Consider the following 6,559-nt stretch of genomic DNA (forward strand, 5'->3'; position numbering starts at 1 on the left):
GGTGGTAACAATTTTGGCAGATAATTTTAGAAAGAAATTGTCCAGATTGTCTAGCCCGGCTGATTTGTAGGGGTCCAGATTTTGCAGCTCTTCAGAACATCAGCTGACTGGATTTGGGAGAAGGAGAAATGGGGAAGGCTTGGGCGAGTTGCTGTGGGGGGTGCAGTGCTGTTGACCGGGGTAGGGGTAGCCAGGTGGAAAGCATGGCCAGACGTAGAAAAATGCTTATTGAAATTCTCAATTATAGTGGATTTATCAGTGGTGACAGTGTTTCCTATCTTCAGTGCAGTGGACAGCTGGGAGGATTTGTTCTTATTCTCCATGGACTTTACAGTGTCCCAGAACCTTTTTGAGTTTGTGTTGCAGGAAGCAAATTTCTGCTTGAAAAAGCTAGCCTTGGCTTTTCTGACTGCCTGTGTATAATGGTTTCTAGCTTCCCTGAAAAGCTTATAACAAATGTTATAACAAATATGATTGTATTATTATTCATTATTATGTGATATGAGGTTAGAATTCCTAATTTTGGTCAACGTTTTGTGTGGGCGGGGGGTATTCACTATGCTTCAGCTGTATAATAAGTGTTGGATACTTGCACTCCCCCCTTTTTTTACGAGACAAGTCAGTTAAGAACAAATTCTTATTTTCAATGATGGCCTAGGAACAGTGGGTTAACTGCCTGTTCAGGGGCAGAACGACAGATTTTGTACCTTGTCAGCTTGGGGATTTGAACTTGCAACCTTTACGGTTACTAGTCCAATGCTCTAACCACTAGGCTACACTGCACTCCCCCTTCATGGATTTAAAACCATATAGGGTTGTTGTAGGCATTGTTCGGAGGGAGTTTCCACCATTGCTAGTTTTCAAATGTTAAAATACTGAACTTTTCTTTTAAGAAACTCTTCTCTCCATTGCGGCTTCCTGGTGTTGTGTAAGGTCCTCCGGAAAAGTTAAGAGTAAAAAAAAACAATTTGTTGCACAGGATCTATTCTATGACGACCGAGTAGAATATCATCTTCAAAACGGAGATGACATAAAGTAAGTATTTCAGAAATGAATCCACATATACTTAAGTATCAAAATTAAAAGTACAAGTATAAATAATTTAAAATTCCTTATATTAATCAAACCATACAGCATGACTTTCTTGTTTTACGGATAGCTAGAAGGACACTTCAACACTCAGACATAATTTAAACTAAGCATTTGTGTTTAGTGAGTCTGCTAAATTGGAGGCATTAGGAATGACCATGGATGTTCTCTTGATAAGTGTGTGAATTGGACCAGTTTCCTGTCCTGCTAAGCATTTAAAATGTAACTAATACTTTTGGGTGTCAGGAAAAATGTATGGAGTAAAAAGTACATTATTTTCCTTAGGAATGAAGTGAAGTAAAAGTTGTCAACAATGTAAGTAGTAAAGTACAGATTCCCCAAAAGACGACTTAAGTAGTACTTTAAAGTATTTTTTACTTAAGTACTTTCCACCACTGACTGTGAGTATTTTTGGGTGTGTACACTTGAATTCTGCTGCTGTTTTCAACTCTCTAGAGACAGCAGGAGCGGTAGAGATACTCTCAATGATCGGCTATGAAAAGTCCACTGACATTTACTCCTGAGGTGCTGACCTGTTGCACCCTCTACAACCACTGCAATTATTATTATTTGACCATGCTGGTCATTTATGAACATTTGAACATCAAATCAAATTTTATTTGTCACATACACATGGTTAGCAGATGTTAATGCGAGTGTAGCGAAATGCTTATTGGCCATTTTCTGTTATAATCTCCACCCGGCACAGCCAGAAGAGGACTGGCCACCCCTCATAGCCTGGTTCCTCTCCAGGTTTCTTCCTAGGTTTTGGCCTTTCTAGGGAGTTTTTCTTAACCACCGTGCTTCTACACCTGCATTGCTTGCTGTTTGGGGTTTTAGGCTGGGTTTCTGTACAGCACTTTGAGATATCAGCTGATGTAAGAAGGGCTTTATAAATACATTTGATTTTATTTGTTTGAGGTACAAACATATTCACCAACATTCTTCTCTCTGTTACAACATGTTTAGGCTTACAGTGGTGAGACAATGTTGGGGACCAACTGGTTCCTACAGGGAGGAGGTGGATCAGTAAAACGCTTTGTACCCTTCAGTTCACCAGACAGCAGAATGAATAGCAGAGCTTCACACAAAGGGGAGACATAAATTAATGATCACTACTGTAAGTTGTTGGGTTGTGTGTAATATGCTAGTGATACTGCATTTGGAAAGTATTCAGACCCCTTGACTTTTTCAACATTTTGTTACGTTACAGGCTTATTCTAAAATTGATTCAATTGGGTTTTCCCCTCATCAATCTACATGCAATACCCCATAATAACAATGCAAAAACAGGTTTTTAGAAATTTTAGCAAATGTATACAAATAAAAAAAGTCAATATTACATTTACATAAGTATTCAGACGCTTTACTCAGTACTTTGTTGAAGCACCTTTGGCAGCGATTACAGCCTCCAGTCTTCTTGGGTATGACGCTACAAGCTTGGCACACCTGTATTTGGGCAGTTTCTCCCATTCTTCTCTGCAGATCCTCTCAAGCTCTGCCAGGTTAGGTGGGGAGCGTCGCTGCACAGCTATTATCAGCTATCTCCAGAGATGTTTAATCGGGTTCAAGTCTGTGCTCTGGATGGGCCACTCAAGGACATTCAGATACTTGTCCCGAAGCCACTTCTGATTTGTCTTGGCGGTATGCTTAGGTTTGTTGTCCTGTTGGAAGGTAAACCTTTGCCCCAGTCTGAGGTCCTGAGCCCTCTGGAGCAGGTTTTCATCAAGGATCTCTCTGTACTTCTCTCCTTTCATCTTTCCCTCGATCCTGACTATTGTCCCAGTCCCTGCTTCTGAAAAACATCCCCACAGCTATGCTTCACCATAGGGATGGTGCAAGGTTTCCTCCAGACGTGACACTTTGCATTCAGGCCAAAGAGTTCAATATTGGTTTCATCAGACCAGAAAATCTTGTTTCTCATGGTCAGAGTCCTATTGGTGCCTTTTGTCAAACTGCAAGCAGGCTGTCATGTGCCTTTTACTGAGTGGCTTCCATCGGGCCACTCTACCATAGAGGCCTGATTGGTAGAGTGCTGCAGAGATGGTTGTCCTGCTGGAAGGTTCTCCCATCTCTACAGAGGAACTCTGGAACTCTGTCTGAGTGACCATCGGGTTCTTGTTCACCTCCCTGACCAAGGCTCTTCTCCCCCGATTGCTCAATTTGGCCGGGCGGCCAGACCCAGGAAGAGACTTGGTGGTTCCAAACTTCTTCCATTTAAGAATGATGTAGGCCACTGTGTTCTTGGGGACCTTCAATGCTGCAGATGTTTCAGTGCCCTTCTCCAGATCTGTGCCTCTACACAAACCTGTCTCAGATCTCTACAGACAATTCCTTCGACCTCATGGCTTGGGTTTTTCTCTGACATGCACTGTTAACTGTGGGACCTTATATAGACAGGTGTGTGCCTTTCCAAATCATGTCCAATCAATTGAATTTACCACATGTGGACTCCAATCAAGTTGCAGAAACATATCAAGGATGATCAATGGAAACAGGATAAACATGTGCCCCATTTCCAGTCTCATAGCAAAGGGGCTGAATACTTATCTAAGTAAGGTTTTTGTTTTTCATTTTTAATACATTTGCAAACATTTCTAAACTGTTTTCGCTCTGTCAATATGAGCTATTGTGTGTAGATTGAGGAAATTGTTTAATTGAATACATTTAAAAATAAGGCTGTAAGGTAACAAAATGTGGAAAAAGGGAAGGGGTCTGAATACTTTCTGAATGAGGTGTAAACCAGATTATTTTTTAAATTGAACCTTTATTTAACTAGGCAAGTGAGTTAAGAACAAATTCTTATTTACAATGACGACCTGCACCGGCCAAACTCGGACGACGCTGGACCAATTTTGTGCCGCCCTATGGGCCTCCCAATCACGGCCGGGTGTGATACAGCCTGGATTCAAACCAGGTTGTCTGTAGTGACGCCTCTAGCACTGAGATGCAGTGCCTTAGATAACCAGGTAAAGACATCTTCTTTCATGACGATATCGAGACATCATGTGAAATACGTCATATTTTGGTTGTTATCTGGTGAGAGAACCAGATCATTTATGGTCGTCAAAAAGACGTTTGACAAAACAACCTAACCAAAACATGTCATAATGACGTCAATACATACACACATACCGTTACCATGGCAGTATATAAAAAGTAAACTCACTGGATCTTTGTTTTTTATTGCAGTCCAAGACAAACTGAAATCCTACATTAAGAAGAAGTACGGCTGTATATATGAGGGGACGTCAAAGGAAGGTGATTCCATCTACCTAGACCAGATCTACACTGAGCTCCATGTGATCGAAGGGGCCAGGGGAGGGGTCAGAGATGAGCATGAGGTCATACATCTGGAATCTAGAACACCAGCCACAGGAGAGACCACTATTGAAGCCAACAACATTTTCAAACCCCGACCTGATCAAAAGAAGCCAATCAGAACCGGGCTTACACTGGGCATTGTTGGCGTAGAAAAATACTGTCTCCGTTCAGAAGTTTATTCACGACTGGGCAGAAGGAAAGGAGAACCAAGACATTGATTTCATCTTTCCACTTCCTTTTTTCAAAATTAATTCTAATATGGGGGAAAAGGACTGCAGTCTAAATGAACTGCTTCATCAATTCTTCAGTGTCATGGGACCGGTGAAGTTCTGTTCATCTTTGATGGTCTGGACGAGAGTCGACTTCCTCTGAACTTCAACAGTAAGGTTCTGACAGACGACACAAAGCCAGCCTCGCTGGACCAACTGATCACAACCCTCATCACAGGAGAGCTCCTCCCCTCTGCTCTCATCTGGATAACCTCCCGACCTGCTGCAGCCAATCAGATCCCTCGTCAACACATCCGCCAGTGGACAGAGGTACAAGGGTTCAATGACCCACAGAAGGAGGAGTACTTCAGGGAGAAAATGAGTGATGAGAACCTGGCCAGCAGAATCATCAACCATGTCAAGTCATCAAGGAGCCTCCACATCATGTGCCACATAGCTGTGTTCTGTTGGATTGTAGCCACTGTTCTAGAGAAGCTGTTGGATGAAGCAGGGAGTGGAGATTTGCCCAAAACCCTGACTGAGACATACTTATACTTCCTGTTCTGTCAGACAGACAGGATGAGAGCAAAAGGTAACTCCGTAGGAGGTGACAACATAGTCCTCAAACTTGGAGAGCTGGCATTTCATCAGCTGGAGAAGGGATATCTTATCTTCTATGAGGAAGACCTGACAGAGTGTGGCATTGGAGTCAGAAAAGCATCTGTGTACTCAGGTTTGTGCACCGAGATCTTGAAGGTGGAGGGGAGGACCAGTCAGAAGACAGTGTTCAGCTTTGTTCATCTGAGCATCCAGGAGTGTCTTGCTGCTGTTTATGTGTTTCTCACATTCATAAACTGCGATAAAAACCCACTGGTCCAACAGAACTCCTTTTTGTGGAAATTGTGGAAACACCAACCTATGATGAACTTACTCAAGAATGCAGTGGACAAGACCCTAAAGAGTAAGAATGGACACCTGGACCTGTTCCTCCGTTTCCTTCTGGGCCTCTCACTGGAGTCCATTCAGACTCTCCTACAAGGCCTACTGACACAGGCAGGAAGCAGCTCACAGACCAATGAGGAAATAGTTGAGTACATGGAGATGAAGATCAGGAAGAATCCCTCTCCGGAGAGATGCATCAATCTGTTCCACTGTCTGAGTGAGCTGAATGACCGTTCTCTAGTGAAGGAGGTCCAAAGATACCTGAGCTCAGGAAGTCTCTCAGCAGCCAAACTGTCACCTGCACTGTTTTCAGCTCTGGTGTTTGTGTTGCTATCTTCAAAAGAAGAGCTGGATGTGTTTGACCTGAAGAAATACTTTAGATCAGAGGAGGGTCTTCTGAGGATGCTGCCAGTAGTCAAAGCCTCCAGAACAGCCCTGTGAGTAACTGTTATGCTAACTGTTATGTTACTGCTATGCTACTTCTCAAGTAACATGTTGTAAAATCTCAAATTGTCGATTTTAAACATCTTATTTAGGCTGAATCAATGTAACCTCTCAAACCGATGCTGCAAAGCGCTGGGCACAGCTCTCATCTCCTCACACTTGGAAGAGCTGGACCTGAGTGGCAACGACCTGCAGGATTTAGGAGTGAAGCTGCTCTCTGCTGGACTGCAAAGTCCACAATGTAAACTGGTGACACTGAAGTGAGTATTCCTGTACTTGTTCAACAAGTAATAATGGTTCATTAGATCAACATGTGTTTAGAGGCCAATTTCAGTTGAATTAACTTTCAGTTTCAATACTGCAAAACAAAGTCCTGTAAAACAATACTGTGTATGTTCAAATACATGCTTTCCAAGTGGTTTTTCCCCCAAATACAGTATATTTCAATCCATGTCCCCCCCATTTAGATGCCTGTGATCTGACATTGGAGCCAAACACAGCACACAGAACCCTCTCTCTGTCTGAGGAGAACAGGAAGGTGGAATGGACCT

At 42.7% G+C, this 6,559-nt stretch overlaps 1 pseudogene; it reads left to right on the forward strand.

Moving 5' to 3' along the window:
- Positions 1 to 2,735: 2,735 nt before the first annotated feature.
- On the forward strand, positions 2,736 to 6,272 carry LOC135541707 (NLR family CARD domain-containing protein 3-like; annotated as a pseudogene).
- The last annotated feature ends 287 nt before the right edge of the window (positions 6,273 to 6,559 follow it).

This window comes from Oncorhynchus masou, chromosome 6 (assembly GCF_036934945.1).
Source record: "Oncorhynchus masou masou isolate Uvic2021 chromosome 6, UVic_Omas_1.1, whole genome shotgun sequence".
NCBI classification, from domain to species: Eukaryota; Metazoa; Chordata; class Actinopteri; order Salmoniformes; family Salmonidae; genus Oncorhynchus; species Oncorhynchus masou.